The sequence below is a fragment of the Papaver somniferum genome, chromosome 5, assembly GCF_003573695.1.
Source record: "Papaver somniferum cultivar HN1 chromosome 5, ASM357369v1, whole genome shotgun sequence".
Classification (NCBI taxonomy): Eukaryota; Viridiplantae; Streptophyta; class Magnoliopsida; order Ranunculales; family Papaveraceae; genus Papaver; species Papaver somniferum.
The window spans coordinates 103,392,631-103,415,317 of NC_039362.1; the positions used below are offsets into that span (position 1 = coordinate 103,392,631).

At 37.3% G+C, this 22,687-nt stretch overlaps 1 pseudogene; it reads right to left on the minus strand.

The window, feature by feature from the left end:
* Positions 1 to 16,658: 16,658 nt before the first annotated feature.
* LOC113279406 lies at positions 16,659 to 18,947 on the minus strand (annotated as a pseudogene).
* Between the last annotated feature and the right edge of the window lie 3,740 nt (positions 18,948 to 22,687).

Below are 22,687 nucleotides of genomic sequence, written 5' to 3' on the forward strand. Positions count from 1 at the left end.
CAAAAATCTCAAAGGGAGGGATTGACTTTCTAAGAAAGAGATAAAATATCGAACATGTCCTTCAACTTGAATAGGCATGCTTCATAAAAAAAAAACTTGAATAGGCTAAGGTTCAACGACCACCAAAAACAATCGGTAATTCGATCTTCTTTCATAAAATTCGGAATTTATAGTCTCTTTAACCTCTTCAGAGAACCCGCATCACCATCATGAAAAAATTAATTATCAAATTGTTTACTGCTTGTACCCTATTAAAAAAGTGTACGTGCGTACCGCACAAGCTATTTGATATCGGTAAAATACGGTTTGTCAAAGAAACCATTAGGTTTATGATGGAAACTCATCGGTTTGTTAAAGAAACCCATGGATTTATTGAGGAAACCCACATGACTTATTATCGAAGCCTGGTTCGGTTTATTGGGGGAAACACACATGGCTTATTATAGAAGCCCAGTTGGTTTATTATGAAAACCCGTGGTTTATTGAGGAAACTCACATGGCTTATTATAGAAGCCCAATTGGTTTATTATGGAAAAGCGTGGGTTTATTGAGGAAACCCACATGGCTTATTATAGAAGCCCGGTTCAGTTTATTATGGAAACCCGTGGGTTTATTGAGGAAACCAACATGGCTTATTATAGAAGCCCGATTGGTTTATTATGGAAACTCGTGGGTTTATTGAGGAACATGGCTTATTATAGAAGCCCGGTTCGGTTTATTGTAGAAACCAAGGGCTTAATATAGAAGCCCAGTCTAGCTTATTATAGAAGCCCAAATGACTTATTTTAGAAGTCATTTTGAGATAGACACAAATCTTGGAAGATAGACAAGGATCTTCCAAGATAGTTACAAATCTTGAAGAGATAAATATGGATCTTTCAAGATGGATTCAAATGTTGTGGGGATATATATAAATCTTGAGAAGATAATAAGGATCTTCCAAAATATACTTAAATTCTATGAAGATAGATAAGGATCTTCTAGGATATACTCAAATCTTGTGAAGATAGACAAGGATCTTCTAAGATAAACTCAAATCTTGACAAGATATATAAGGATCTCTCAAGATAGACAAGAATCTTCAAGGATAAGTGTTAGAGCACTGCTCGATCGAACTCGCATGCGTTGCTATCTCAAGCATGTTTGTCAATGTTAATGATCAAAACTATAAGTTTTGATTTCTAGTCTACTTATAGCTAAGTCTCAGACTAGGATATAAAGTGTAGTTGAGCTCAAGACTCCATGGCGATCATCATAAAAAGACGAATAACTACTCAAGGAACTTGTGGAACTTCATCGACTAAAAGGTAAGTGGAGACTTGAACTTATCTATCACTCAAAAGTCTATCTACTCTATCTCCTATCTTGAGACAAAAGTCGTATTGCTATATAGACTTTGATGATACACATTTGCTATTTCGAGCCGAGTTTATCTCACGTATCTATTTCTCGAAATATGTGTTGGTAAGCTTTCACTTTGGCCAAGTTCATCTTTACTAATGACTAAAGTCATATTAAGTTTCAATTACTTGAAAATGGCTTTGACAAATAATGGTTTGTGAATAACAATCATATAACGTCCTCTAAGAATGTTTCAATGATTGAAATGAGAGTTTAGAATATATAACCTTGGAAGGATATAAACATTGTGTAGTAACACATATGTGTAAGTCCTTATTCCTTGAACCAAAGTATGCGAACTTTGTTGCTCAGGAAAACCGGAACTAAAATCCGCGTACCATCGGAAGTTCACATCCCGTGAAAATCTGCTGGAGTTTGTGAACTGAAAACAAACTCATTCCGGGTGATTAAGTCCGCGTACCAGTTCGCTTACTTAGGTTGGTTATTCTCTAAAAACGATTATTCGTGAACTTAAACTTATATAAACTAAGGAATGCATAATTGCAAACCGTGGCTATAAAGTTCATGAATTGATTCGAGTGAATCAAATCGTTTTTGTTTCGATTATGTCTTGTATACTTCTATAAGATCTAAGCAATTGAACAACTCTCTAACTAGTTCATTTGAGTCATTTGAACTAGTTGTGGTAAAGAAGAATATGGTTGATATGGAAGTGCTCATATGGCTAACCATTTGGTTAACTACTGTTGAACCAACTAAGTGTACATGTTTGGGTACGGTTACACAAACCTAAATAAACGTGCATTTCATTTGTGTGTAACAATCTAAGTTCGATCTAACAGTTGAAAGATATTAGCTTGAATCTAATCAGGTATTCATCTAACGGTGAATATTGAATGCTTTGTTACCAAGGTAACTTAGATTGCAAACCCTGATTTGAAAGTATATATAAAGGAGAACTCTAGCAACTGGGAAACCTAATCCCCACACCTTCTGTGTGATACTATTTGTATTATCTAGAGTCGTTTCTCCTTTAACCTTAGGTTTCTTCTCGAGACCCTGTAGGTTAACGACTTGAAGACTTCATTGGGATTGTGAAGCAAACCCAACTATTTTCTCTGTAGTTGCGTGATCTGATCTTGCTGTTTCTATCGTATTTGAGTACAATCGTAAGATTGGCTTGAGATTGATTTCTCTGAGGGAAGATATAAAAGAAGTCACAAATATCTTCGTCTCATCGTTTGTGATTCCGTAATATCTTCTTTCGCTAGTCGATTAAGATTATTGTGAGGTGATTGATAATACTAGGTTGTTCTTCGGGAATATAAGTCCGGGTTATCAATTGGTTCATGTTCACCTTGATTTATCAAAAGACGGGACAAAAACTCGTAGGTATTTCTATGGGAGACAGATTTATCTATTACCGTAGACTTTTATGTGTGATACAGATTTGTTTATTAAGTCTTCAACTTTGGGTCGTAGCAACTCTTAGTTGTGGGTGAGATCAACTAAGGGAATGAAGTGTGTAGTATCCTACTGGGATCAGAGACGTAAGGTGAGCAATTGTACCTTGGATCAGTGTGAGATTGATTGGGGTTCAACTACAGTCCAGACCGAAGTTAATTTGTAGTAGGCTAGTGTCTGTAGCGGCTTAATACAGTAGTGTTTAATCTGGACTAGGTCCCTGGGTTTTTCCACATTTGCGGTTTCCTCGTTAACAAAACTTCTGGTGTCTGTGTTATTTATTTTTTGCATTATATTTTGTTATGTAATTGAAATATCACAGGTTGTGCGTTTGAATCAATCAATTTAGAAATCCAACCTTTGGTTGTTGATTGAAATTGATTGATCCTTGAATATTGGTCTTTGGTACCGTTCAAGTGTTTTCTCTTGTATTCAATTAGACTCGCAGATTTCTATTTGCTTGAGTAAGTATTGAATCGAGAAAATGAGATATAACTCTTTGATATACTTTTATTAAGATTGAGTCTGACTGTCTAGTTGATTCTCTTAAAAGTATATTGGAGTTAGTCCATACAGATTTCTAAGCGAAATATTGGGTGTGGTTGTTGTACCCCCTCTTTTTCAATTGGTATGAGAGCAGGCAAACACGCTTAAAGACCTTACAAGTCTATGTTTGTAGCGATCTGACTCTATGGACGATAAGAATATCTCGGATGACGCAACATCAGCTCGGAGTCACTCTCGTGAGTTTCAAAATCCTGAAGCTTCCAAGAAAAACTCTGTTTCTGGTCCTTTGACTGAATCTGCATTCAACTGGGAAAAATCTCTTAATGAACAGTTGGATGATCTTTCAGATGACAGTGATTCAGAAGAAGGACAAAGTATTGATGAGGAAGTCTCTCAATATATCAAGCTCTTTGACCATGCTTTGAAAGAAAAGAAGTCAACCTCGTGCTTGAGTAAATACACGACACCTCTCTGTCAAGAAAACTGAAAACTGAGAAAACTCTTTAAAGGTTATGATTATGGATATAAGCTTTTACAATCTATCGTTAAAGATCGAAAAGAATAAGTACTCTCAAAAGGGCTCGAATGTGATAATCTTCTTCGAAATCTCTTTATGTTGAAAGAAAAACTTTCAGAATCTGAAGAAAGATATGACTCTCAACAAAAATGTTTTAATGACAGAGAACTCAGTCTTCTCGCCAAAGAAAAATCCTTAGAGACTGAACTTGCTGCTGCTCTTGATAAAGTAAAGTCACTGGAAGAGAGTCTGAGTAAATTCAATTCTAGCTCTACAAAATTATCTTCTATGCTTGGAGCATGTAAAGAATATCGTGATACACGTGGTCTGGGATATAAAGGAATAGACGCTCCAGGAACTAGTAAGATCAATTTTGTTAAAGCTAATGATAACTCTTCATGTGAAAAACCTTTTGCAACTTGTAATGTTCCTAGAAACAAGGATCATACTACTTCTAAATCTACCTACACGAGAACAGTCAAGAACAATTCCTTTAACTGCTATTATTGCGGAAATAAAGGACATCCTGAACGAAGACGTCGTCTTCGATTAAGGAATGAAAAACTTCACAACATTCTTGCATGGATGTCTAAAGAATTTGTTAAACCTGTCTCTCACATTTTTGGGAAAAACGGCATTGTCGGCAATCAAGAAAAACACTATGATAAGTCTTTTCTTAATTGTGTTTTTGAGACTAAAAATGCCTGCAATGGTAGAAGGAAGAATGGCAGAAGGATAACTGACTTCTTAAATAACTCTTAAAAGAGAAAAGGGCATAGGCGAAAGAAATAAAATCAAAATTCCTTATATCTCTCTAAAGAAGACTGTAAATCCGAAGTGTTTGCTCCAGATTCCATCCATATCAATAATCGAGTCTCGGAGCTCAAGATCAGCATAAACAGACTCAAACGGAGCATCAAAAAGTCAAGGAAAGCAACGAGCTCGGGTATTCCTTGTTCCCCTCTGGTTAAATCTCTTGCTACTAATTCTAGTGATTTTGATAAAAATCTTCAAGAAGGAGAGAGAGAAGAAGTCAAACTTCTTGATGAGCAAAAAGCTCATCAAAATACAACATAGCTACTCAATATAACATCCTTCTTAAAATATGGAAGGGTGCTTATAATTCTCAAGGAACCTGTATGTCTTGAGAAAGTAGTTGTTGTTATAGGTCTTTACGAAATTTTGGTCAGTAAACTGTTGAGCCTTGCTCCAGTACTTTACATTTTTTCTTATCACTCTTGAGAATTTTTTTGTTGACTGCCTTGTTTTTCAACATTTCCCTTATGTTCCCTTGAACTAAGAAGGTCTTCTCTTGTTTAGAATGATTCTTTTGGCTCCATTATTCCTTTGGTCTTATACCAAGGATGTAACCATAAGTGCACGAACACCTGACCCACACGGAACGTATATGAGTATCTCTAGGGTTTCCTAAGAATCTCTTATATATATGTATCATGCTTAGTTTTGGTACATACAAGATCCGCAACGTGAAAATTTCACCTGAGTTCTGTGTACACAATGGATGGATGCAGCAAGGAAAACAATGTTGAGGAGGGCAAGCCTATCGAGTTTCACGAGAACCCTATTTTCATAACCTGTTATCATGTTGTTGATCATGAAAAAAAACTACCAGTTCAAATGTCATCACAACTGGTCAGAAATCTTCTTCAAGATTTTGAGGTGGTACGTGAACAACTCGGAATTGCAACAAGAAATCTTGATTTTCTGAAAAACGAACCGAAGAAAGCAACTAAAGAACTCGTCCATGTCCAATCTTTAGTTGGTGGCTATGTTTAATGTGTTTTCCGAATCAAGTTCTCTAAGAGTTGATTTTTGTCTAGTAAATCTTCTTTTTGCTTTGTTTAGAAGAATAACTAGAGTTTGGAATAGCCATTATTTTGATTACACATAGATATGTCCAACGTTTTCATCTTCATGTTTTTAGGTTTATTGGTTTAAATTCCAAAATTGTTTGGAAGATGATTCTTGCAGTATTAATCTTTATGGTTTTATATATTGCAATTTGTTATGGGATATGTGTGTTTACGTCCGTGAACTATGATTATCCCATACTTTGTCAAAAGTTAAGTCTTTCGTATGTCGATATGCATGTATTGATAAAAGAATGATGGAAGCCTTTTATGTCATATTTTGATGGACGAAGAAAGGATAAAACTTTTGTTTACAAGGATTTTGTCTATTGTATGGCATTGTGCAAATAGGGATGAAAATTGGATGAATCCTTGTCTATTCCGCAGTATTGATCTTCCCTGATCCATATTTTTTATGTATATATTGTGCAGCTCCGTAAGTTCTCTTATGTTGAGCATTTCCGATCAAATTAATCATGGGTTTTCTTGTGGTTAATTAATTGAGTATTTTTTGGATTCAAATTCGTATTCGTATGTGATTTGTTATGTCCAAAGAAATCATTCTTTTCTTGTGAAAGTAAGGTCGCTCTTGTTGTTCTTTCGGGAATGACATTTTATGTGGGAGAGTTCTTAATTGAACTTGTGCTTAATTGCCAAACCTTTGTGGGGAGTGCGGTTGTGGAATATTATAGGAGTTATCTTGTATCTTTATAAACTCCTTGATGAAAGCATTTAGCTTCGGCTATATGATTGCATCTAAAAAAGTCGATATGTTCTTTCTTTTGATCATGAAATGTCTCTATGGAAATTTCATTAGGATCCCATTAGTTTCTGTACCTTTGCCAAATTTATTGGCAAAAAGGGGGAGAATTAATGTGTAGTTCACACTACAAATACATATGGTTTTCGGATCATTATGTAAGGGGGAGTGGTTTCCAAGTGAGATGGAGTATTGACTAAGGGGGAGTGATACATATCACCGTAGTATTGTTGTCGAAGTTATGATACAATTGAACTTTGATGTTGTATAATAATACTATGACACTGTTAACAATGATTGAGAATTCTTGTTTTCTCATCGTTATGGCTACGGATTTTCAACAACGATGATACTAAACTTACAACCTTTGGAATCATTGGAGTACTTGGAAGTGACGAAGATTTCGAGTAATGTTGAAGAACCAAGGAGATCATACATGTGGAAGAGAAGCTACAAAGTTTATTTATTTTATATTCCATATGTATTGATAGTTTTGTCACTAAAATTGACAAAAGGGGAGATTGTTAGAGCACTGCTCGGTCGAACTCGCATGCGTTGCTATCTCAAGCATGTTTGTCAATGTTAGTGATGAAAACTATAAGTCTTGATTTCTAATCTACTTATAGCTAAGTCTCGGACTAGGACAGAAAGTGTAGTTGAGCTCAAGACTCCATGGCGATCATCATACAAAGACGAAGAACTACTCAAGGAACTTGTGGAACTTCATCGACTAAAAGGTATGTGGATACTTGAACTTATCTATCACTCAAAAGTCTATCTACTCTATCTCTTATCTTGAGACAAAAGTCGTATTTCTATATAGACTTTGATTATACACATTTGCTATTTCGAGCCGAGTTTATCTCGCGTATTTATTTCTCGAAATATGTGTTGGTAAGCTTTCACTTCTGCCAAGTTCATCTTTACTAATGACGAAAGTCATACTAAGTTTCAATTACTTGAAAATAGCTTTGACGAAAAATGGTTTGTGAATAATAATCATATAACGTCCTCTAAGGATGTTTCAATGATTGAAATGAGAGTTTAGAATATATAACCTTGGAAGGATATAAACATTGTGTAGTAACACATATGTGTAAGTCCTTATTACTTGAACCAAAGTATGCGTACTTTGCTGCTCAGGAAAACCGGAACTAAAGTCCGCGTACCAGTACGCGCACCATCGGAAGTTCACATCCCGTGAAAATCTGCTGGAGTTTGTGAACTGAAAACAAACTCATTCCGGGTACTTAAGTGTGCGTACCAGTTCGCGTACTTAGGTTGGTTATTCTCTAAACACGATTATTCGTGAACCTAAACTTATATAAACTAAGGAATGCATAATTGCAAATCGTGGCTATAAAGTTCATAAATTGATTCGAGTGAATCAAATCGTTTTTCCTTCGATTGTGTCTTGTATACTTCTATAATATCTAAGCAATTGAACAGCTCTCTAACAAGTTCATTTAAGTCATTTGAACTAGTTGTGGTAAAGAAGAATATGGTTGATATGGAAGTGCTCATATGGCTAACCATTTGTTTAACTACTGTTGAACCAACTAAGTGTACATGTTTGGGTACGGTTACACAAACCTAAATAAACGTGCATTTCATTTGTATGTAACAAGCTAAGTTCGATATAACAGTTGAAAGATATTAGCTTGAATCTAATCAGGTTTTCATCTAACGGTGAATACTGAATGCTTTGTTACCAAGGTAACTTAGATTACAAACCCTGATTTGAAAGTCTATATAAAGGAGAACTCTAGCAACTGGGTAACCTAATCCCTACACCTTTTGTGTGATACTAGTTGTATTAGCTAGAGTCGTTTCTCCTTTAACCTTAGGTTTCTTCTCGAGACCCTGTAGGTTGACGACTTGAAGACTTCATTGGGATTGTGAAGCCAGACCCAACTATTTTCTCTGTAGTTGCGTGATCTGATCTTGCTATTTCTATTGTATTCGAGTACAATCGTAAGATTGGCTTGAGATTAATTTCTCCGATAGGAAAGATATAAAAGAAGTTACAAACATCTTCGTATCATCGTTTGTGATTCCGCAATATCTTCTTTCGCTAGTCGATTAAGATTATTGTGAGGTGATTGATAATACCAGGTTGTTCATCGGAAATATAAGTCCGGGTTATCAATTGGTTCCTGTTCACCTTGATTTATCAAAAGATGGAACAAAAACTCGTAGGTATTTCTGTGGGAGACAAATTTATCTATTACCGTAGACTTTTCTGTGTGATACATATTTGTTTATTAAAGTCTTCGACTTTGGGTCGTAGCAACTCTTAGTTGTGGGTGAGATCAGTTAAGAGAATCAAGTGCGTAGTATCCTGCTGGGATCAGAGACGTAAGGAGAGCAACTGTACCTTGGATCAGTGTGAGATTTACCAAAGTTAGTTTGTAGTAGGATAGTGTCTGTAGCGTCTTAATGCAGTGTGTGTTCAATCTGGACTAGGTCCCGGGGTTTTTCTGCGTTTGCGGTTTCCTCGTTAACAAAACTTCTGGTGTCTGTGTTATTTCTTTTCCGCATTATATTTTGTTATATAATTGAAATATCACAGGTTGTATGTTTGAATCAATCAATTGGGAAATCCAACCTTTGGTTGTTGATTGAAATTGATTGATCCTTGAACATTGGTCTTTGGTCCCGTTCAAGTGTTTTCTCTTGTATTCAATTAGACTCGCAGATTTCTATTTGCTTGAGTAAGTATTGAATCGAGAAAGTGAGATATAACTCTCTGATATACTTTTATTAAGATTGAGTCTGACTGTCTAGTTGATTCTCTTAAAAGTATATTGGAGTTAGTCCATACAGATTGCTAAGCGAAGTATTGGGTGTGGTTGTTGTACCCCCGCTTTTTCAATAAGTACAAATCTTAGTGGTTATTCTGGATAACTCCAAATCTAGGGTTATTATGGAACCAGATTGGGGTTTTAGGCCTATATATAGAGGCTAAAATCCAACGCAAAAGGGACACAATTTTTATTCCTTTTCTCCACAACTACTTGCTTAGAAGTCTTGTTGATTTTAGCAACGGAGTGTCTTCGTAGGTACCGCCCCTAATTTTTATCATCAATTCATTGGAGAAGATAATCAACGGCAGAGATTTGATCATCATACACACATCTCAAAAATTGTTGGGGTAATTAATTTTGCACCAACATCTTTTGGCGCCGACTAAGGGGAATACGAGCAAAGATCGTGTTCTCCGAGTGAAAGAAGTTGTTCCCAAACGGCGATCTAGAAAGTTGCAGAAAAGTTCAGAACGTCGCGATCCATAAAAGTTACAGAAAGTTCTGAACATCACGATCCAGAAAGTTGCAGAAGATCAGTTTCAGAATCTTTGCATAAGAAAAGGTTGTTAAAATCAAAGTTAACAAAGAAAGAGAAACATATGGATTCTTCAGGAGAAAATTGACTTGAGATGGACGTTGATGCACCTACCGGAAATCCTTCAGGTCAACATGCCAACAATCGAACTCTAAGGAGTGTTGTCGTTCAAACTATCCAAGACGAAAGGGACGGAATGGAAACATCTGTTTCATCGACAACATCGGCTGCTCGTTCTTTAAGATCCACTCCAAGTCCCGGAGGAAACAATATTTTGTTGAATAGATCACATCCCCAGATCAATAGAGAAATCCTCAATCGTCAAAGAGGGATACAAAGTCAACACCCAAGCATCCAGGAGCTTCGTCAACAGGACATTGCTAATAGAGGTGTGCGAAATACCTCACATAATGCGCAAGTTAATAATACACTAGTTGTGCCAGTTAACAATCCACAAGTCGCGCAAATTAACAACCCATAAGTGACTCATATCGACTTGATGTTACGTGAGCGTTTACGGGAGCTATAAAGAGAGAAAAAAACGACTCAAAATCGCATTGGAGAAAAGAAAGGAGCTTGAAGAAGCATCTATCCCGTATTCCGGAAGTGATAGGTCGAACCGTCATAACCATCGAGAATCGGGCTTCCCTCGCAGAAGGTATGAAGTTCTTGACGATCGTCGGCTCAATTGAAGTGACGTAAGAATAAGCGAGGAGGTCAGGAATGATTATCAAAGTCGCGATCACCATAATGATGGCTATTATGATAGTTATATGCCCGATGATGATCATTACTACATGGTCGAGCAAGATAGGCGAACAAGACCAAGTCACAAGAGACATATACAAAGGGATGATCATATCAATGATGATCACTCAAAGAGGTCTAGACGTGATAAAGACCATTCTAAAAGGAGAACGGATCCTTTCAGGAATGAGCGAATTCGCAAAGAAACTGAAGGAGACTCGGTGATATGTGAAGAACTCAGCAAAAAAAGGCTTAGTGAAATGATTGAAGAATTGCTATCCCAAAAGCAATTAAAAGATGAAGAGCATCAAATCTTATCGATGAAGAAATCAATGGACTCCCCATTTGTTGAAAAGATAAGGCGTTTCCGCCCATCCTCGAATTTCAACCAACCTCAATTCAAGGAATTTTTTGACAGAAAGAATGGAAATCCAGTGGAGCATGTCCAATGATTTCAAGCCCCAATGAGTTTGTGGGGGTACATCGACGAACTACTCTGTAGAACCTTTCCAATAACCTTGACGGGAAAGGCTCTAACTTGTTTCTCACAATTAGAGTCAAATTCGATTAAGAATTTCAGAATGCCGTCGGATGCGTTTTTCAAGAAATACAAGATTAACCTCGGAAGCAAAAAAAGGAAACAGTCATTTATTCCTCTTGCAGGTTGAGCCTGGCGAGAGTTTTTTTGACTTCAATAGGAGGTTTCGTCAGGAAGTTAGTGAAGTTGGAAAGGTTAAAGATGGGTTTGTAATAGAAGTGTACACAAATATATTAGATTACGATGAGTTTGGAATTTACAACTCATTAACATTTCAACCAGTCGGAACCCTCAAAGAGTTGTATGACAGGGCTGATGAGTATGCGAAAGCTGAGAAGGAAAAGAAAGCAAAGTTGTCACAGACAACAAAAACGTCCGGAGCTGAGGGACACGCGAAACCGAAGCAACAATTAAATGGAAGTACCAAAAGAAAGAGCCATGAAGGTCATACGAGGAAAACGAGAAACGAAGAAGATTCTCATAAGACTCAAGAAAAGCAAAAAGTGGAGTTTCCCAAACCAAATATTGGACTTGGTGAACTTTTTAAGAAGATTAAAGAATCGCTACCCATTCTGAAACCATTACCGATGGAAACAAGGGATAATATAGATAATAATAAATATTGTGCTCAACACCAAGATCATGGACACAATACAGATGCTTGTCGTACGCTCGCAGCAGAAGTCCAAAGGATGATTGAAGAAGGAAAGCTGTAGCAATACGTGAAGAAGAATCCAGTACAGGTTAACTCATTGGTCAACACACTAGATCTATGAGAGATCGGGGTAAGCCACGCAAGAGTCAATTCAACTTCGAGAAAGGCTCAGGAAAATGCTACACGATAGAAGTTGCGTCATATTAATGATTGGTGAATACTGAACAAGGTCGACTATGCCAATCTGATTGGTACGGAGACTTTAGAAGAGGGAAAGACTGAGATATCTTTTTCGGACGCTGGCCTTGCTGAAGTATATCAACCACATAATGATGCGATCGTGATTTTAGCTCTTATTAGAATGTACTAGGTACGCCGAGTTCTAGTCGATACGGGAAGTTCAATTAGCGTCATATTCTCGGGAGCATACTCTTCAATGAGTCTGAATGAGAGACAAGTTGGAGCAGATGATAACCCTATCATCGGACTTAGTGGTGAAACAATGACAACAATGGGAAGAATTAATATACCCACGGTGGTGGGAGAAAGGACGGTTATGCAGTATTTCATGTTGTTAGATTACCGTGCACCCTACAATGCTATCTTAGGACGTTATTGGATTCATGCAATGGGGGAGGTAACTTCCACTGTCCACCAGTGTTTGAAATTCATTACTCCAGCGGGAGTGATGAAAGTTAGAAGCGATCAGGTGGCATCCATAAATGTCATGAAAGCGCAATGGGGGAGTATAGAAAGTCTGAACTAAAGGGATCATAAATACTCCAAGTTGAAAATAAAATTTAGCAATCACAGTGCTTCCCGACCTCTTATCAAGGAAGAGGAAAGGAAGGACCACCAACTATTGAGGAGTTGGTAGAAGTACAAATTGGGGATCAAAAGGAGCAAACAACGTTTATCGGAGCAGAATTAACGTTAGGCGAAAGTGAAAGCTTGGTTACCCTATTTAAAAATAATAGATAAGTCTTCGCTTGGAGCCTCAGAGACATCCCAGGTATTGATCCTGGCATCGCGTGCCATCGGTTGAATATCATTGAAGGATTTAAATCACTAAGACAAAAGCCGCAAAAGATGGCTCCAAAACGGAAGGCAAAGATAGCTGAGGAGATTGACAGGATGCTAGAGGCCAGGATCGTAAAACCTGCTAGATATCCGAAGTGGTTAGCAAATATTATAGCAGTTCCAAAGAAAAACGGTAAAATCAGGGTATGTATCGATTTTACAAACTTGACTAAGGCATGCCCAAGCGATCTTATCCAATGCGCATGATTGTTGATTTAGTAGATGCCACCTCGGGTTTCAGAAGATTTTCATTTATAGGTGGTTATTCTGGATATAATCAAACTCCGTTATTCAAGGAGGATCAAGAACATACGACTTTCATAACATACAATGGGATATATTGTTACCTCGTCATGCCTTTTGGCTTTAAAAACACAGGGGAGACTTATCAGCGTCTTGTGGATGAAATGTTCAAAGATATGATTGGGAAAACCATGGAAGTTTACATCGACGATATGGTGGTCAAATCCAAAAAGAAGGAATCTCACCTTATGGACTTGAAAAGAACCTTCGATCGACTTCGACAAAATGGAATGAAGCTAAATCCCGCAAAATGTTCTTTTGGAATCACGTCTGGGAAGTTTCTTGGTTACATGATGACCCAGAAATAGAGATGGAAGCGAAAAAGATACCTGATTATAAGCCCAGAGCCATCTAGCAAGTGAGGGAAGGATATAATAGATCTATTTCCTGCTTCATCTGGGGGCGTCTTTGCTATTAAATATCTCTACAGATAATGGGGGCGGCTAAAGTCTCGCCAAGCATGCAACCAAAGGCAACTTGTTTAAAGAAGTCTAAAAATAGAAGACATCTTTTTCAGTATCAATTCAAGTAATGGGGGCGGCTAGGGTTGGACGAACGAACGCCTTGGGAGGTAAATCCTCACTAGTTTGTTACATTATAAATCGAATTTATAATCACAGATGAGAACACTTTGTGCATGTATTTATTAAAGAAATACGTGCAATGTCTTTCTATAAAAGAGAAAGACAAAGGTGAAGTATTTTGGTTATTAAGGAAATCGTTGCGATGTCTTTCTAATAAAGAGAAAGGATAAAACGAGGTGTTATAATATAATTAAGCTGAAGCTAAAATAGAGCGAAAGGAGCGAAGGAAAAATATTAAAGAACACATATGGAGGAAATACTTGGAATGTTTTCCTAATATAGAGAAAGACAGAAACGAAGTGTTTTGCTTATCAAGAAAGAAGATGTATGACAAAAATATAATGACAGTCAACTTGTACACCGGAGATTGTCGTACGTTCATTATTCGCAGACACAAGAGCATTGAGTCGGCAAATTCAAGGCCATTACGGGAGCATACAGGCAATCAATGTGCCTAGCAAGATACGGGAGTAGCCTACATTCGAGTGAGAGTCAAATTCCTATCAATCATGGAGGTAGTGACTATTTGACAGGGTGCGAAGCATATCGTCGATGTCACACCAACACGTAGGTCATTTATTAGCTAAAGGAAGATCAAGAGGACATAACATGCCGATTTGTTTGGCGTTTGGGTAATTATCATATGGAGTTATAAGTACATAATTGGTACTTTGAAAGTGTTTTGTGATTGAAGAACAATGGCTTGTGAGATGGTTAAGTACATTTTTGGTGCTTTGAATTATTAAGCCGACCATGGGTAAAATCGACACAACAAGCTGGCCAATGCAACGAAAGGTTATCCGATAAACGACATAGGGCGATTTTGAACGAGCCGCGAAGGTTAGATCTTTTGATTTTCTTAATCCATCAACAAGTTGAGAATTAAGAGGGGGCGATGTTTGTACCTATTAAAATAGTGTACGTGCGTAACGCACAAGCTATTTGATACCGGTAAAATACGGTTTGTCAAAGAAACCCATTAGATTTATTATGGAAATCCATCGGTTTGTTAAAGAAACCCATGGGTTTATTGAGGAAGCCCACATGGCTTATTATAGAAGCCCGGTCCGGTTTATTGGGGTATCCCACATGGCTTATTATAGAAGCCCAGTTGGTTTGTTATAGAAACCCATGGGTTTATTGAGGAAACCCACATGGCTTATTATAGAGGCCCGGTTCGGTTTATTGTGGAAACCCGTGGGTTTATTGAGAAAACCCACATGACTTATTATAGAAGCCCAGTTGGTTTATTATGGAAACCCGTGAGTTTATTGAGGAAACCCACATGGATTATTATAGAAGCCCGTTTCGGTTTATTGTAGAAACCAAGGGTTTCCAGTCTAGCTTATTATAGAAGCCCAAATGACTAATTTTAGAAGTCATTTTGAGTTATACACAAATCTTACAAATCTTGAAGAGATAAATATGGATCTTTCAAGATGGATTCAAATGTTGTGGGGATATACACAAATCTTGAGAAGATAATAAGGATCTTCCAAGATGTACTCAAATCCTATGAAGATAGACAAAGATCTTCTAGGATATACTCAAATCTTGTGAAGATAGACAAGGATCTTCCAAGATAAACTCAAATCTTGACAAGATATATAAGGATCTTTCAAGATAGACAAGAATATTTAAAGATAAGTACAAATCTTGGTGGTTATTCTGGATAACTACAAATCTAGGGTTATTATGGAACTAGATTTGGGTTTTTGGCATATATATAGAGGGGCCAAAATCTAACTCAACAGGGACACAATTTCTATTCCTTTTCTCCACAACTACTTGCTTAGAACTCTTGTTGATTTTAGCATCGGAGTGTGTTTGCAGGTACCCCCCCTAATTTTTATCATCAATTCATTGGAGAAGATAATCAACGACAGCGATTCGTATACACACATCTCGAAGATTGTTGGGGTAATTAATTTTGCACCAACATCTTTTGGCGCCGACTAAGGAGAATACGAGCAAAGATCGTGTTCTCTGAGTGAAAGAAGTTGTTCCCAAATGGCTTTGGAAACTAGGGTTTCGAAACCCTTGTAATCAGAAAATGTTGCAGAAAGTTCTGAACTTTTTCAGAAACGTTTTGATCAAAGTTGTAGAAGATTCAGAAAGTTGCAGAAAGTTCTGAAGGTCGCGATCCAGAAAAGTTGCAGAAAGTTCTGAACGTCGCGATCCAGAAAGTTGCGGTTGCAGAAAGTTCTGAACATCGCGATCCAGAAAAGTTGCTGAAAGTTTTGAACGTCGCGATCCAAAAAGTTGCAGAAAGATCAGTTTCAGAATCTTTGCATGAGAAAAGGTTGTTAAAAGCAAAGTTAACAAAGAAAGAGAAACATATGGATTCTCTAGGAGCAAATCGACTTGAGATGAACGTTGATGCATCTACCGAAAATCCTTCAGGTCAACATGCCAACAATCGAACTCTAAGGAGCGCTGTCGTCCAAACTAACCAAGACGAAAGGGACAGAAGGGAAACATTTGTTTCATCAACAGCATCGGCTGCTCGTTCTTTAAGATCCACTCCAAGTCCCGGAGGAAACAATATTTTGATGCGTAGATCACATCCCCAGATCAATAGCAAAAGCCCACTACACCATTTTCTTAAGGATTAGCAACGGACACAGGCTGTTGCTGACTGGGGTCAATGACAAATGACTTGCAAAAGGCCATGTTGCATTTTTTTTTGCAACGGCATAAGCTCCGTTGCGACTCTCAGTCAGCAACGGGGATTCGCAACGGCCGCTGCCATTGCAAAAATGTTTATTCGCAACAGAAATAAGACGTTGCTAAAATTTTTAGGAACAGAAAAAGGCTTAGAATGAAGCCACGGCTTTGATTCTAAGCCACAGAAGATAGATTCATCAAAGAAAAGATTCACAAAATTTTATATAAATTCTCAAGAATCAAGTTCATACAGTTAAAAATTAGATTCAAGCTCATTCTCAAATACAAACTAGGAATTAGATGTTCATATACAGTTAATGGTGTACCATCTGTTAACTACGATTAGTGGCTTCAAGTGTAAATGATTAGAGAAGAGTGGCAGCAAGATAGAAGGCATACTTGGGCACAAAATACAATAAATCCATTGGATCTTATCTTCACTATTCTTGCTTCAGTATCTGTTGGCCTTCCAAGATGAAATTTACAATTGAGTCATTCATTGAGAGAGCGATAGATATTGGAAGAGAGAGAGAGAGAGAGAGAGAGAGCATACCGATTCCTAAAATATACGAGTGTATGCAACTCAACCGAGGCTCGCCCTACCATCTGATCGAGCACTCCTATGCCGGTAATTAAAATCTGAAAAGAAGCATAAAATTAGTAACAACTGATGCTAAAAAGGAGCTAAGGACCAGTCCAGTATCAGTATTACATTGCATATCAATAGGTGATAACATGTCATGTTCCAGATGACTCGGGCCAAAGAAAACCAAATGTTCAGTCATCTAAAAGCAATTACATCGGACAATTTGGAAAATACTATCCTATATGTATGGCACGCTTGTCTACAAGAGATCAGTGAGTTTGCAAATTGTACTTGCTGTCTACAAGAGTTAAAGCTCCTCTCTCAATACGTCTGAGCCTCATAATCTGCACAGACATATCTGGATACGTTAAAACACCTGATGTCAAAGCTCAAACAATAAAGTATGTTACTCTGTATCAAATACTACTTAAACAAGCATACCTTAGCTAATGCATTCATATTTCGCAGGTCCGTAGTTAGTGAGTCCATCAGGCTGCTGGGAATAGTATGCATATGAAAATGGTCATTCACACATTAACATGAGATGTAATGTATTTCTCTGTCAAGAAAGAAATTGATGATACAGATAAAGCTTCAATCTCAAATTTTACATGTTTTCAACATTATCTCTACTTCTGGCCTGTTTCAAATAAACATTAGTTATTGTCAGGTGGTTTTAGTTCAAAGTATTACATAAAGTGATAACCAAGAGCTGCAAAAGCTGCAGAATTCTACCTCCATTGTGGCGCCTCTTGGTGAAGGTAGCATCTCAGTAACATTGCTTCAACTTTCTTCTTATATGGCACCAAAACCAGGTTCATTTGTATAAAAATATTGAACATCAACCAGGTCCCTGGACAAGTAACTCGCATAACGGAAAAGAAAAAACGATTTACACCTTCTGCTTTTAGAGGAAGGAGACAACGTTACGGGAGTTGATATTTCTCAGAGTCGGAAGGAAAAGCCCCAAGCCATCGTACGTCTGGCAGTCGTAGAAATTTTGCATCGTACGCCATTTGCTTCAGAAGTAAAGAGGGGATTTCAAATAAAGAAATATTGCATAAATGCAAACTCTTCTGTTGTTTTTCACAAAGCTAAATGTAAGTTTATCGAATACATTCCTGTGCAAGATGTACTTTAAATTGAATTGAGTAGCTCTTGCTAGATCTGAATAGATTCAAAGATTGGTATAGAGAGTACTATGGAACCAAATCGGTAAGGTTGTAAGGATGTCAAAACCATAAGGATCACAATCCACTAAGCAATATGCAGGCAGATGCAATTTCCCCATAAGAAGACGCAAAAACCTGTGAAAAATGCATTCAGCAAACAGTTAGTAACTGCAGTCTGGGATATCAGGCTGGAGTACTGAAAGTTCAATCACTATTATTCCATACAGTTACGCAAGGGAGTCTAAAAGGTGAATACATTAAGGGATAATCCATACAAGAATGACCTTATGGTGGACTGGTTTAGCCATTTGACATTAGAGTTCCTACAGCAAAACTAGGAGTTTTCCAAAAAGAAACATTGACAATCAGCAATAGAGAGTAGAATTTAGAACTGAGGAGTGTTGATGTGATGTACCTTCTAGTAGAAACATCAGGATAACCTCTTCCCTGAAATAAGAAAGCAGGGGTATCATTGTTGGTTCTTTTGCATAATTGAAGAACTGTGATTACCGTGACAACGATAGAACGATTTGCACGACAAAATTGAACATATGCTAGCCGCTGGAATACTGCAGCAAGAAAATCAAAATTACGATCCAAACAACAAGCATCAATCCAGGTTAAGAGTATACAATAACCTTAAAACAGCAAGCACCAATCCAGATTTAGAGTATACAATAAAAACATATTTACATGTTTCCTTCTCTACAACCATAATTTAGTGCATAACAACTTACACTTTGTTATTTCAATAACCCAAACTACTACCACACCCTCAATCTGTACTATCATTCAACAAACTCAAAAATGGAATGGAATAATTCTTTTAAATTAACTCAACAAAGCAATTACCTCAAAACAGCTTATGCCAAACAATTGAAATCAATCCCTTCTTTATTCTGATTTGACTCAACCATACATCACCATCTCAACTCAAATCCATCAGTTAATCACAGCCAATTCCCAACAAATCTTCACCATCACCATTAGCATGAATAAAACCCTAACTATCGAACTCAGGCTGTTCTTCAACCTCATAATCTAGCTAATTCAGATTAAACTCAACTCTGAATCATTCTTCTAGAACTTCAGTTTCGTCTTCTACATCATCTCAGAATCTGTTCTTATGAAACCTTTGTTCTTCTTTGTAATCAAACTCTCAAATTGGCATGACCATCTTCTTCTTCATGTTATAATCTTCAAAACCCATCCACTAATTTCTTCTTAATCATCACCAGATCGAAACCCTAATTCTTATTCACAGAAAACCCTAACTTCTCAATTGAATTCGTATTCTTCAATCTCCGTATTTTCTAAATCCTTGATTCAACTATTCTTCTCTTGATCTGAGTCTTGTAAACTTCGTCAAAATATCAACTCTCCCAAAACCCTATCCCTGATTCTTACAGAATCATCTTTCTTCTTTCAATAAAAAATCCTAACAAAATCAAATCTATAAACTCATCATCTTCAGACTTAGTCCATCTATCTCACTGGATTTATTCATAGACAACATGAAGAAGTTTTAGAGATTCTTCACGCAGAGACGGAGAGGAGATGAAAGTTTAGAGTTGGAGAGGAGAGAGTGAGTCGAGAGAGAGTCTCGGAAATGGATTAAGAGAAGGATTAAGAGTGGAAAAAAAAAAGAAGAGCTCTTGACCAAAGTTTGACTGGGGCGTGTTTATCAGCTGCCGTTGCAAATCTGGGTTGCAAATCCCTTAAAATGGTGTAGTGTCCTCAATCGTCAAAGAGGGATATAAAGTCAACACCCAAGCATCCAGGAGCTTCGTCAAGAGGACATTGCTAATAGAGGTGTGCGAAATACCTCAGATAATGCGCAAGTTAACAATCCACTAGCTGAAAAAGCGGGGGTACAACAACGTTACCGAATATTTCGATTAAAAATCTGTATGGACAAACTCTAATATACTTTCAAGAGAATCAACTAGACTCAATCTTAATAAAGTATATCAAAGAGTTATATCTCTCTTTCTCGATTCAATTCTTACTCAAGCAAATAGAAATCTGCGAGTCTAATTGAATACAAGAGAAATCACTTGAACAGTACCAAAGACCAATGTTCAAGTTGAAAAAGCGGGGGTCTAACAACACCACCCAATATTTCGCTTAGCAATCTGTATGGACTAACTCCGAAATACTTTGCTAGAGAATCAACTAGACAGTCAGACTCAATCTAGATAAAAGTATCTCAAGGAGTTAATATCTCTCTCTTGATTTGATTTTTACTCAAGCTAAAAACAATAACGAGTCTTTATCAAATACAAGGATTAACTTGGACGGTACCAAAGACCAATTTCCAAGTGTTAATCAATGAGATCAACAACCACAAGGTCGGATCTCTAATCGATTAAACTTTAACGCACAACCTGTATTATTTCAATTATAAAGATAAACAATATAATCCGGAAAATGAAATAACACAGACACCAGAAATTTTGTTAACGAGGAAACCGCAAATGCAGAAAAACCCGGGACCTAGTCCAGATTGAATACACACTGTATTAAGACGCTACAGACACTAGCCTACTACAAGCTAACTTCGGACTGAACTATAGTTGAACCCCAATCAGTCTCCCACTAATTCAAGGTAAAGTTGTACTCCTAAGCCTCTGATCCCAAAAGGATACTGCGCACTTGATTCCCTTAGCTGATCTTACCCACAACCAAGAGTTGCTGCAACCCAAAATTGCAGACTTGATAATAAACAAATCTGTCTCACACAGAAAATTCTATCAAAGGATAAATCTGTCTCCCACAGAAAAACCCTAGGTTTTTGTTCCGTCTTAAGATATGAAATCAATGTGAACAGGAACCAATTGATAATCCGGTCTTATATTCCCAAAGAACAACCTAGATTAATCAATCACCTCTCTACAATCCTTCCTGACTACACAGGCGGTTTGTCGAGGAATCACAAACAGTGAAACGAAGATGTTTGTGACTTCTTTATCTTGCCTATCGGAGAACTCTCACAATCTCAAGCCAATCAATAGATTGTACTCGTACGATAGAAGATGCAAGATTAGATCACACAACTACGATAAAAGTAGTATCGGTTTGGCTTCACAATCCCAATGAAGTCTTTAAGTCGTTAACCTGGTTTTAGAGAAGAAAACCAAAGGTTAGAGGAGAATCGACTCTAGCGAGAGCACTAGTACCACACAGACGTGTGGGGATTAGTTTTGCCCAATGCTAAATGTCTCCTATATATAGTCTTCAAATCAGGGTTTTGCCTTAGTTACAAAGCAATCCATATTCACCGTTAGATGAAAACCTGATTTAGATTCAAGCTAATATTTCTCAACCGTTAGATCGAAAACTTATCTTGTCACACACACTTGAGATATACGTTTACTGGGTTTGTGAAAACCGTGCCCAAACTTGTACGTGTATGTTGGTTCAACATAGTAACCCAAAAGGTTAACCATATGAGCATTTCATATTAACCTTGTTCTTCTTCACCATAACTAGTTCAATTGACTCAAATGAACTAGTTAGAGAGTTGTTCAGTTGCTATGAGATCTTATGTAACTACACAAGACATAATTGAAACAAAGATGATTCGATTCGATTGAATCGGCTCATGAACTTTATAGCCACGGTTTGCATAAAGTATTCCTTAGTAATTTAAAATTCATGTTCATAGCACATCTTTAGATCATAACCCACTCAAGTACGCAAGCAAGTTCGCGGACTTAAGGAAACCGGCAGAGTTTTCCAAACTCAGCAGAAAATCTCGGCAAGGAGACTTCCGCTAGTTCGGGACTAAACATGCAAACGAGTTTTTGGAAATCCCAGCAGAAATTCTCGGCAAGAGAACTTCCGTCAGTTCGCGGACTGAGTTCGCAAACTGAGTTCGCGGACTTTGCAAAGCCAATTCCTCCGGTTTCTCTCAATTAACAAAGTTCGCAAACTTCTGATTAAGGAATATGACTTATGCACATATGTGTTACCACACAATGCTTATATCCATCATTGGTTATATTGACCTAAACTCTCATTCCAACCATTGAAACATTCTTAAAGGACGTTATACAGTTGTTACACTATTTCTCGTCAAAGCGATTTTCAAAGTGATTGAAACAATATGACTTTCGTCATTAGGTGAAGATAAACCCGATCAAAGCGAAACGCTTTACCAACACATGATTTCGAGATATAGATACGCGAGATATACTCGGCTCGAAATATCAAATGTGTATGATCTAGTCTATATAGCATACGACTTTTGTCTCATAAGAAGTAGGAGATAGAATAGATATACTTTTGAGTGATAGATAAGTTCAAGTCTCCACATACCTTTTTGTTGATGAAGTTCCACGGTTCCTTGAGTAGATCTTCGTCGTTGTATGATGAATCGCCATGAAGTCATTGAGCTCAACTACACTTTTCTATCCTAGTCCGAGACTTAGCTATGTAGGCTAGAAATCAAGACTCATAGTTTTGATCACTAACATTGACAAACATTCTTGATATAGCAACGCATGAGAGGTCGACCGAGCTATGCTCTA